A 12638-nucleotide genomic window follows, 5' to 3' on the forward strand; every position below is an offset into this window, starting at 1 on the left:
TTGCCTACAATAACTCTAGGCTATTATGATTAGAATTTTTTGATTCTTTAAGCCCTTACACTTTTTGCAAGGACAATTACATTTATCAACTTTTCTTCAAAATTGAGACCATAATGTAGCCATTGCCTCATTATTTATTCTAGGTTCATATTGTCAGGTCTAGTCTTTCTTCACAGAAAAATATATTTGCAAAAAAATTGGATATGTTGTACTTAATGTTTATATCTACACATATGGTTTTGAAAGAAAAAATTGATCTAACTAATGTGTATATTATCTGCAAATAAATTGGACATGATGTGCTTAATGTTTATATCTACACCTATGGTTTTGAAAGAAAAATTTGGTGTAACTAATGTGTATATTTGAAAAAAAATTAGACATGTACTTAATGTTTATATCTATGCATATGGTTTTGAAAGAAAAATTTGGTGTCATCAAGAGTTAAATTGTTCTATGAAAGTCCTAGTTTATTCATACTTGTCCAAAATTGTAAACTTTCTATTCATATGTTTTGATGGATTGGTGCTCACATTAAAATTCAACCCTTTCCCTCTACATGATTTAGTTTGTAACATAGAAATTTTGGAATGAAGCTTATTCTTGGACTAAGAACTTTCATCCATCCATAAATAACACCATCAACCTCCTCTATGTTATACTTGTTGTTTACCCTAAGTCTAGATTGAGGGTTTAGAGGTAAATTTTTGTTTTCTTTCATTCTCACAAAAAAAACTTCTTGGTACCCTATGGATAGTTGTATTAGAAGGTGGAGATAGTATATAGAGTGAGGATATTATGAGTTTTCATCATATGGAGATGCAACACTAAATTTCATGACTGTAACTACAAGTTTAACGTGTTGATTATTAAGAATCACATTAGAGAAGGTGTTCTAGGATTGGTGAAGGAAAAATATTTATTGGGAAGGATGAAAATATCATGATAATGATTTTTGTGGAAGAATTTTCTTCATGGGTTTCATGGGAATGACCCTATAAGGCCAAACAACATTGTTAAGTCTAAAAGGCCTAGGAACTAGGGATCAGTAGAAAAGAGCTAAAAACTTGTGATCTTAAACCAATATTAAAGATTTAGATATGGTTTTACACCTACTAAGAGATTCTATAAATATTCTTGGTGGTTGTGAGGAAGTTTGTAAATTTTAGAATAAATTTGGTAAAAATAAGGCTACTAGGAATGAGCCCCTTTTAGGCCTCCTAGTGTAACTTTTGCATTTGGAATATTGGGAAGGGCTAGACCTATTAGTTGGCCAATAAACCTTGTAGAAGGTTAGAGAATGATATGTTAAGGTGTATGGTGACTAAGATCCTTGAGGATGTAGGTGAAGAGAGGTGACTCAATACACAATAGTTATTGTATTAAAGAAGGACGTGGGTTATTAAATCTATTAGAGATTTGCATCTTTAGTCTGATTACTCTAACTGATGCAATCAAATGTAAAAGTGGCATGTTTGCCTTAAGAATTTGATCTCTATCCTTTACTTTATCATAATTTATCTCTATGATGTATATGATTAATAATCAGTGAATTAATAATCACCAATTGGGTATATGTATTTAATAACAGTCATATTATTAAATACATATACATGAATGATTATATTGAAATAAATAATAATCATATTATTTCTCAAGTGCATCAATATTTCATATTATTGATTATACTGAAGTCATTCCAATACTTATAAAAGTATTAAAAGCATTTTTAGTGTAGAGAAAAACAAGTATACAACCATTCAACTAATTATATCTCAGCAGCATTAAAGTCACAACAAATCAATATTGATAAACTTATCTTGGTGAGAATATTATGAATTGAAAACAATGGTCATTGAAGGTTATAGATATGTATAAGTTTCAATACATTTCCCATTGCTTATTACCTATTCTTTCAACCAAAATAACTATTGTATATTGGTATGATTCAAAATCTTTGACATAAGCCAATATCTTATGAATTTCTTATAAACTGCACTTTCAACAATGATAAGTTGTGTTCAAAGTTGAGAGCTTCTTATCTAAGAAGTCTTAAGTCCAAATCTATTCAAACTTAAAAAAATGATAATAATTAATAAAGGCTTTGTTAACAGTGAGGGCGACTGGGATACTTTGAACATCAACCCAATTTTAATTCTTTATAATAATAATCTCCCCAATCCAATTTAGCATCTTGAGTGTATCTTAATTTTCTTCCATAGTAAATAGGGCTCCTAGCTTGTTCATTTCTATACAATTCCTTTTCCTCCATGGAAAGATTGAAAAAAGCTTTGCCAACTTCTTGCATTTGAGAATTTAGAGTGTGGGATTCCATGATTGATGATCTAAAAGAAACCCCATTTTTATGCAGCTCTACAGATTGTTGTAATGGTCTCTTGTTGAAGATGTGGAGAGCCCAAGTCATGCCAATCAATAACTAGAATTTGGGTGTTGTGCATGGTTTGGAGGGGAACTGTTTTGATCCTACTCTATGATAATGTCTAAGCTCTTAGTAGATTGCCTAGTTCATCCATTATTGATGCATTCAGTCTTACTACTGATGAAAGAACATCAAGACCAAAGAAACCTCATAATAATCATGATAGAGAATACATTTTGGTAGTAATATAATGTTCTTTCATCGGTAGTAATATAAATGCATTCAGTTATATATATTTTTTGGTGCATATCAAGACATGTGGCCTCTATTGTCTAGGCGTTGGTGATGAAACCATGGACCCTCTAATCTCTCTTATGGAAGGGGATTTGATAGGTTTGAGTCTTGATAGTAGTGATTTTTTTTTTTGGAGGATTTCTACCGTAAAATAGGAGCCCCAATTATTTAAGAATATATTTTCAAAGACTGCTCGAATTATGATAGTTTTGTCAATGCTTATCAGGCAACATTGTCTTGTCAGACTCTAAACAAAACCAACATAGTCATTTCTTTAAGTACAAACAAAAGGAAAAAAATTGAAATTACCAAAATGAAAAATAAAAATACATATGACCATTTAAAAAAAAAACATTGTTAATATAGACTCAATTTCTAATCTTGTTATTCAAACATGTTCAAGCTGATTCTTATAACACTGGAAGCAACTGCAACATTTTTGTGCATGCATTAAATAGGATTATCAATAATATAAGCATTAAATTGTAAATTCTTAGAGAAATTCTGATCAAGAATAGATTGTAAAAACCAATGACTTTATTGGAGAACCAAAGAAACCTCATAATGACTAGAACCCACACCTATCATCTTTCAAGAAAGATAAGAATGTTTTTGGTTGTACCACATCCAACCAAATATATCCATCTGGGCTCCTAAAGTTGGTCAAGGGAGAGTTGTGAAGTTTGGCAATTGGAGTTGTCAAGTTGACAACACTAAACTAATAGACAAGACTAGCCAAATGTGGTTGTAGGGAATTTAGAGAGGTTAGTTATTGGTAACATGGGATGATAAAAGTCTATAAATGTTGTAAAAGATTGACCATGGAGAGAGGAGAGGAGTCAATGTATAAAGTGTTAACATCAATAACATAAAGGTTTCCAGTAATTTTTGTCTTTTAAATAGTTTTTATAGTCATTTGTAGCATTATTTTAGGTCTAAATGCTTTATTTTTTAAGAACACTTAATGGCATGTTAGAGTGTTGAATCAACAATATCTTGGAATCAACAATATCCTATTTTTTGTGGTACCTAGATTCATAAGGGGAGATATTCAAGTCTGAATAAAAACTATTGTAATTTTCTTCTAGTGTAACCTGACAGGGCAAAAAAATGGGATAACTTGCATGTAAGTGATTATGGAACCCCCAAACCTTAGAGGAAGAGAAAAGAGGGGCTTTATTTTATTCCTTCACAAGTCCAAGTTGGCATGCAATAGTTTGTACATGCTTTGAGTCAAAGGAAAGTGAATGTGTAACTGTCTCTATGTTACTAGAATAGTGACAATGTATTAGATTAAGGGCTTTATCAATTCAAAGAGTTGGAGAGTGCTATGAGAGTACGGAAAAGAAGATTGGGGAGTTTAATTAATCTTTTAGTGGTTGAGAGTTTTTGTGTACCCAAGGAATGATCTATTCAATGATAGTTTAGTGGAATGGGTGATTGTCCTGTAATGACAATAAAAGATGTAAACAATGTTATTGATTGGGATTTGAGATTGACTGTGTTAGTAGGCATTGAGGATAGAGTGGGAAAAGTCCAATGTTTTGTAATGGGTATATTCCCAAGGGATTAATGGATTTGGTTCAGGGTTAATTCTTATTTGTAGTGGTTGATGGAATAGGACAATGGCAATGCTATGTTAGTAGAGTTTGGGTATAAAAAGCATCTTTAAAAGAGTGGGATATGATTGAGGGATTAGTGGGAATGCAATATGATCCTAGGTTTTTTAGAAGAGGATGGGATATGGTTATAGGGTACAAGGGAAGTGCTATAAAATTAGTGGTCATGAAGACAATGAATGGAGTCATTAAATATTGTAAGGGCAATCAACAAGTGTTGAGGATACAATCAGTGAGTGAGATGTGATCAGAAAATGAGTGTGATTAGTATGTGGAGTATAGTGGAAGGGATAGATAGCCAATTATTAGGCTTTGGCCATTAATAGTTCTTGAGAGTGTGTGATTGGTTGAGAGAATCCTTGTATTGATCCAATAATTGGGATAGTGTCTTTGGTGAAGACTAATGACATGAGAAGTTGTATCACACTAAGGCTCCAAAGAATTCATCCTAAATTAATAGGACTTTTTATTGGGCGCATTATCTTTTGCATCATAGTGGTACCAAAGCAAGGGATTAGATCCTTGTAAGGTGAAGATGGGTCTGACAAGGTCAGAGAGGGAAATGCTAGACTTCTTGAGTAATGGAAAGAAGAAAAGAGAGAAAGAAGAGAGAAGGAAAAAAGAAAAGAAAGGAGATGAGCAAGAGGAATTGAGAAGGATATGACAAGTGCTTGAGACAAAAATGAGGAAGTTGGATGAACTTATGGAGTAGGATAGGAGGAACACTAAGAGATGGAAGAATAGTGTAGACCAACTTTAGGAGCCCAGATGGATATAGAATACAATTAGAGAAAAGACTAGAACCCACACCTATCATCTTCCAAGAAAGATAACAATGTTGTTGGTTGTACCCACCCAACCAACTATACCCATCTGGGCTCCTAAATACATGTTTTGACTACTACAAGAGAGTTTATCTGCTAGTCTAAAGGATGGAAAACAATTGAAGGAACCAATTAAAGGGAAGCAATTTCAAAAGACATATATAGGAAAATAAATGTTTATGTTGCTAAAAAAGAGCTTTTCTGCAAGTCTAAAGGATGAGAATCAAATAGAAAAGAAGGGATTAACAAGCCAAAGAGTGTGTAGCCAATAGTAGTGACTCTAATATTTGAAATTGGTAACTTGTGCAGAGAAGGGATTCACAAGCTTAGGTAATTACTAATAAGAATGACAACATTTTATCAATAGGTCAATTGAATGATAGTTAACATACTTGACAACATGTTATAGTGAAGTAGGAAAAGTGACCAATGATCTAAGAAAATGAAAAGTTTAATATAAACTTCTAGAATTGTGATGATAGTTTATATGATTGTCTTAACAAATAGGTCAAACCCATATAAGATGACCATAAGGACCCAAGAATTATGAGTTGCTATGTTGAAAACCATAATGATCATGAGGAAGCTAAGTCAATTGAAAAGGTCCACTATTAAGATGAAAAAGAATTTGCTATACTTAGAAAGATCTCAAATAAAGATAGAATTGAAGATTTAATGCCTCATGATGAGCTCTTGTCAAACTTGAGTGTTTAATCTAATCCTAACACCATGGAATGAATTAGTTTGATATTGAATAAATATAGAAATGAATATTTAATGCCTCACAATGAGCTCTTGTTAGACTTGAGTATTAAATCTAAGTCTAGCACCTTGGAATAAATTAGTTGTCTAAGGCAAGTGCAACATTAAGCCCACTCAAGGCAGATGCATCTCTGTTAGGTCCCTATGGTTAGTATATATAGATACAATGGAAGGTTGATCCATGTTTTGAAACTAGCACTGGTGGATAATTCTTGTCAAGGTTAGGAAGATCTAACACTTTATTCTAGGAAACTAGAAAAACTAGTCTTTAACAACACCTAGACAATAGATGCCACATGCCTTGATATGCACCAAAAAAAAAAATATAACTTAATGCATTTATATTAATACCGATGAAAGAACATTATATTGTAATCACCTAAAAATGGTCATCTAGACTATTAGCCCCCTTTTCAACATTTTGGCTAAATTAATTTAATCACTTACCTAAGCCAAATTGTTAATAATCAATTTATTTGATTATAACCTATAGTTTAACTATGCTATCCTAAGTTCATTATTTGATTAAAAGAACATGTCCCCTTTTAATTAAATAAAAGACCCCATTCTTCTAACCCACTTAAAGTGCACACATAAAGTCCTTTTTCTATTTTGCAATTAAAAGAAAAGGCTTTGTGACCTTTGTCTTATATGACAAGTCAACTTATATTCTATTGGTTGACTTGTGTGTGCACATGGATCACTCTTATTTTCGAATTCCACCGTTGATCATCCACCATCTTCATCTTTATCTCTACCATCCATACATCTTTAAAAGGGAGAGAGCTTTCCCCCTCAATCCATCCATCTTTTGAATATTGTCATGCTGCAGGTTTCCTAGCAGGTTTCTTTGGAGCTTGTTGGAAAACTTCTCATTTCTTGTCTCATTCTCTCATTCCATCATATTAGCATAAGATCATATGGAATTCTTAGCATATTTTCATTTTAGTTTATCTTTGATTTCTTGCAATAATCTCACATAGTTTAAATATTTGGTTTTGTAATACTCTCATCCATGTTTAGCATAGTTGCATCTTGCATTTCCATTCAAGTTTAGTCTTCCATCTTGCATTGCATCTTTGAGGAGCTCATTGGAGACACTTGCATTCTTGCTCTTGTCTCAAAGAACCTCTCGTTGCATGGTTTACTAGCAAGAAGCACATTTCTAAGGCTTGGCTAAGAGCCTTCATGCTTGAATACTAGCTTCTTGCACTCCATGGATAGGGAGCTCTAAGCCGGCATCTAAGCATTCCAACTCATGGAATCGTTTGGATAGAATGGTTTAGAGTGTGACACAAATCAAGTGTACATTTTTGGTGCCCACCGTGGGGCTGGACTATATGTTTTGCCCTACCTTTTCTTATTTTTGCTTGCATTTCCCTTACTGCTTTGCTTTTTTCTTTTCTTTTTTACAATCGCAGGGTTGGGCGATATTTTTCCAGTATCGCGCGATAGTTCACAGTACTATCGTGCGACACTTTTTTGGAAATAGTGTCATGCTTGCAGCCTGCATACTGTCACCCTCTATGCAAAAATCTATCGCACAACTTAAAAAAAATGTCACCCAAACAAAAAATATCGCCCGCGTGTAATGTGAAGTATCGCGCGATATTTGTTTAGCAAAAAGTATCGCCTGACATTTTTTTTGCTCGTTTCTTGAGGGATTTGATCAAATTTCTTCTTAGCTAGCTGACTGATATTTTTAAGAAGATTTCTAGGTTGTTTTGTAGAGGTTTAATTCATGATTTTTGTGATTATTTTGTGCTAACTTGTGGGCTAACGAGTTGTGATTGCAGGTTGCCCTCTTTGTGAAGAAAAAAATTGAAACCTTGCATACAAAAGAATGCATGTCAAAGCTTCAAATGTGCAAGGGCTACTAACATTGTTTGCAGGGCTGCTCAAAGCATAAAAACCCAAACTTGCTTGATTTTTTGTTTCCATGTGCGACATTTGAATAGTTGTTCATTTTTTTAGGCACATAAAACTTGTGATTGGAGTCTTTTGGTAATAGGAGAGTATGCTCTTCACCCTTGTGGTGAATTAGAAATCTTGACTTGCCATTTGGTTTCAAAAGCAAGGGGTAATTGAATCTTCTTGGCATGTTTGGGAGAAAACGATTGGAATAGGAGAGTATGCTCTTCACCCTTGTGGTGAATCAGAAATCTTGACTTCCAAAAGTTGATCCACTTTGTGTAGTTAGAATCCTTTAGAGGGCCTGCTCTCAGACAACTTGAGAGGAACAACCCAAGTGGGGACAAGCCGATTACCTAGCTCTTCCAACCCACTATAAACTCAAGGCTACCAAGGACACAAAACTTTGGTAGATGTAGTGTTTTTCTTCGCCTAGTGTGATCGCTTATGGGATTTCGACCATAGGGAGATTATTAGGCAAGAATGCTTAAGGTACTCTTGTGATCACGAGATTAGTTACTCATCATAAGGTGAGGTGTCCCGTAATTGGGAGCAAGAGGAACACTATAAATGAAAGCCTGATCTAAAAACTCTAAGTTAGTAACTACCTTTTTTAGCTGCTCAACTTCTTGGTGCAAGGATCAATCCTAGTGGACTACCCGGATCACCCCAAGATTTGCACTCACCATATGTGTTCCCTTGGTTGTGCTTATGGCACTTCCATGACAAAGCAAATATCTCTTGTGGGAAACCACTTGGTGTGAGGTGAAGGAGCATCAAGTGCGGGCGAAGTTGTTGAGTAATGAACCATGACTCTAAGGTAGATTGCTTGGCTATTATTTTTGATGTTTTGACCAATGTTAATGTTCTTGCAACATAAACATTCTGATAAAAAGTTGTTAGGAAGGCCGTTCTGATATCCCAAATGCATATTGACAAGGTTGTTTTTACCCTTGATCAATTGTTTTGAGACATGTTACAACATTTACTATTTGCAAACCTTGCTGTTTACTAATACGAACTGAAATGAAACGCTGTCTAATTAAAACAATTGTCTGATTGACAAATTGAAATGAACTTCAAACCAAAAAATTGACTTTTTTTGCACAAAACTGACACTCTGTTGCACGCTTTCAAAAGAAATATCGCGCGACATTTTTTTCAAAAAATTCTGTCGCATGCCTTGGTAAATTATATTGCGTTGTTTACAAGATTCTATCGCACTCAGGCCTAATATCTGTCATTTGAGAAAAATGTGTCGCACTGTTCCTGAAATTCTATCGCGTGACACTGTTTGTTGAACTTATGTTGCCCTCCTTTTGAGAAAGTATCGCCTAGAGTCATTTTGGGTCAAAAAAAGAGTTTACCATTGGATTTGTTTGGCCTAAGGAGCATCACGTTGGTCACCCTTGATCCTGGCTACGTATTAGTGTGTGAAGAATTTGTCCTAAGTTGAAAAGATGGGTTTAGTTCGTCGAATGTAAGTCTTGAAATGTCTTGATGAATCACTTGTCAAAATTCAGCTATTATTTTATTCTAGCTATCTGCTATTGAGCTTCTCGCTCGTCTACTTGGCTCGAGTCACCCGTGCTGTAAGATCTTGAGCACTGTTTGACAAGCCATCTATCACATTTTGACAAGTGACTAGTCCTGATCGTAAAAGCTTCAAATTCGGCTCGCTTTTCTTGTCCTACTAAACAAAGACAACTCTTTACATGCTGATCACAACTAGATATCAAGTTTGTAATGGTAGCCACACGCCTTTCATTTTCAAGCAATTGGAACCACCACCCAAAGGTCCTCGCAAAAAACCTTGTGATAAGAATCTCGAATTTGCTCAAACACAAATAGCTAATGTTTGACACAACCCACTTTATAGTTTTGAAAGTCCATTTGGTACACCCTTTGAGACACCCGAGGATACGAGTGGTATAGTCACTATGGTGCACCCTAATGAAATTAAACGTCACTTAGAAGAACAAGCATGTGAAACCCAAAAGACTTTGGAGGCTATATACGCTATGGAGAGAGAAAATCAACAAGCTAAAACTAACAATCAGGCACGCTATGAAGGATATAAAGGAACTTGTCCTTGAAATCCTTTTGAAAACAATGATGGTAATCACACACCTCCAATGACTCCTAGAGCTGCCGCTGGCACATGTCCTTCACCTAAACCATCTCATCATGATAGTGATGAAGAAGTAACTAGCGAAGACGTGATCAAATTTCAACAAGATGGCTTTGCCCAAAAACTAATGCTCAGAGCTTTAGAGGAAAATGGAGACCAATACTTCCGATACATGGCAGCTAAGGGATGGAAACTCCCTCAAGGTTTTAATGTTGAACATATTATTCCAAAACGAGAGCCCACTGAGGCTGAAATCTTAAGGGAAGAAATACAGGAACTAAGGAAACAATTTGCACAACTACAAACTTCAAAACAGCCACCTAAGACATCATTTGTTGAATCAATTTGCGCTCTTCCATTCAATAGGAGTCTATACATGCTGCCATTTCCTAAGGATATAGAGGTTCCTAAGTATGAAAAATACGATGGAAATGGTGACCCTCATGACCATGTGAGACATTTCTATGCTATTAGCATGGACTTTATGCATGAAGACACCTTTCTTATGCATTTTTTTCCTAAAATTCTAAGAGGACAAGCTATGGAATGGTTCACAAAATTGAGTCCTCCTCTTAAAACATTTGATGAACTTGTGCAATGCTTCATCCAAGAATATTCATACAACATTCAACATCCTGTGACTGTGCTAGACTTATGCAACATCAAACAAAAACTAGGAGAATCTTTTGCAATATACCTCCAATGATGGAGATCTTTATACTCTCGGTATCCTCGGCAAGTTCCTAAGGCTAAAAAAATTGACATTTTTGTCAATACACTTGTACCCGAATTATACTTTGATCTAAGAAAATAGTTATTCACATCCTTCAACGCCATGGTAGAAAGTGCATATCGCATTGAGGATGTTGCTATCAAAAGAGGTGATATTGCCATAAACAAGGATAGAATTAACAATGGAAACTGTAAAGACAAAGGCAAACCTTGGAACAAAAACAAGTATGTTGTCAATGATGGAGTACTAGACACTCCTAAGACTAAGGAACCTACATTTAACCTTTCCAATGCCATCTATGTAGCAAAGCAACAAGAAGGTTCAAAACCACAAACCTTTGACAAAGGCTCTAAATTTGCAAAGAAGTGGCGTGTTTACATGCCTATGGTCGAACCTTATGAAGTGGTTTTAAAAACCTTAATTGCAAACAAATTGGTTACCTTGCCAGACAACTCACGTCCTTACAATCCACCCGTTAGACCTCCATGGTGGAGAGAAGATCATACTTGCAACTATCACCGAAGTAAGGGACATAACACAGAGAATTGCTTCAAACTCAAAGATGTAATTCAAGACCTCATCGAAGCTGGAAAAGTTGTTACAGATGGCCTTGTTGAGAATACTGATCATAAGGCTTTCCAAAAACCATTACCTGAATATGAAAAGGGTGAGACCTCAGGGGTAGCTGCCAAAAAGAATCATGACACCAAAATTAGTTATGCTTACGCTAACACTGATAATGTTATAAACATGCTTGAGCCCATTGAATACATATGTATGGAAAGCTCCAACAATGACAATTGGCCAAATTATGATGTTGAAGATGAACGACCAAGAGTGGTCTTAAGGACACGATTCACTCCTCAAGATCATACTGATACTAGACCCAAGGTGGTACTCTGAGTGGCTAAGTCTTCATCTTCTCAAGTTGAACCACTCAACGCTATCACTAGGGGGCAATCTAAGGTTGTCCTAAAAGTTGCTAATGATCCCAAAAATGCTTCATCGTCTAAACAACCAATTACTTCCAATATCTCCAACTATGATCTTGTTAGCCAACTGCAATGCACGCAAGCACAAATCTCCATTTTCGAATTGCTAGAGTTATCTCCTTTGCACAGGGATATCCTTGAGAAAGCTTTACGTTCTGCCAATGTTCCCACGGATATTGATGTGGAACAATTCCAAGCTATGGTAAACCACATCTCCTCGCCTCACTATCTCACCTTTTCTGAAGAAGATGACCGAGCTCTCAGTCATCCCCATAACCTTGCTCTTCATATCGAAGTTCAAATCTTTCGTACTCGCGTCCATCTAGTCCTGATAGAAAATGGTGCAGGGTTAAATATCATTTCATTCAATGTAATCCAACAATTGGGCATGTCTGAATTTGCCATCGATCCTAAGCGAAAGATCACTATAAAGGCCTATGATGAGGTTGAAAGGCCTTCTAAAGGTCTAATTGTACTTCCAATCAGAGTTGGTCCAGTTGAGAAGAATGTCATTTTCCAAGTCTTAGACATACCACTTGCATACAACTTGTTGTTGGGATGACCATGGATTCACGATATGTAAGCAGTACCCTCTACATACCATCAGTGCATTAAGTTCCCTTTTAATGGTACTGAAGTAGTTGTCCCCGGTGACAACTCCATGTCTATCAACACATTATCTGCTGCTGAAATGCTAGTCCCACACAATCACTCTTCTCATGAGCTAGCACCATCTTTCACAGAATGTGAACGAAAACTGAAAATGATGAGTCTTGGTATGGGTGAGTACACTTTGGACTCTATTGCTGCCTTACCAATTTCCCCTTGGTCCTATGAGAAACCAACTATTGCAAAGAAGTCTTCTACTTCTGCTATGACACTTTTTGGCACTGTTGTGCAATCTTCCATACCACTAGAAGCAAAGAAGGAAGAACAAGCCATTAGGGACTAGATCTACAGAGAAGAGGAAGACAAGGAGGTTACAATGACTA

Source organism: Cupressus sempervirens, chromosome 9 (genome assembly GCF_028749045.1).
Source record: "Cupressus sempervirens isolate cs-2001-9-10 chromosome 9, ASM2874904v1, whole genome shotgun sequence".
In the NCBI taxonomy this organism is placed as follows: Eukaryota; Viridiplantae; Streptophyta; class Pinopsida; order Cupressales; family Cupressaceae; genus Cupressus; species Cupressus sempervirens.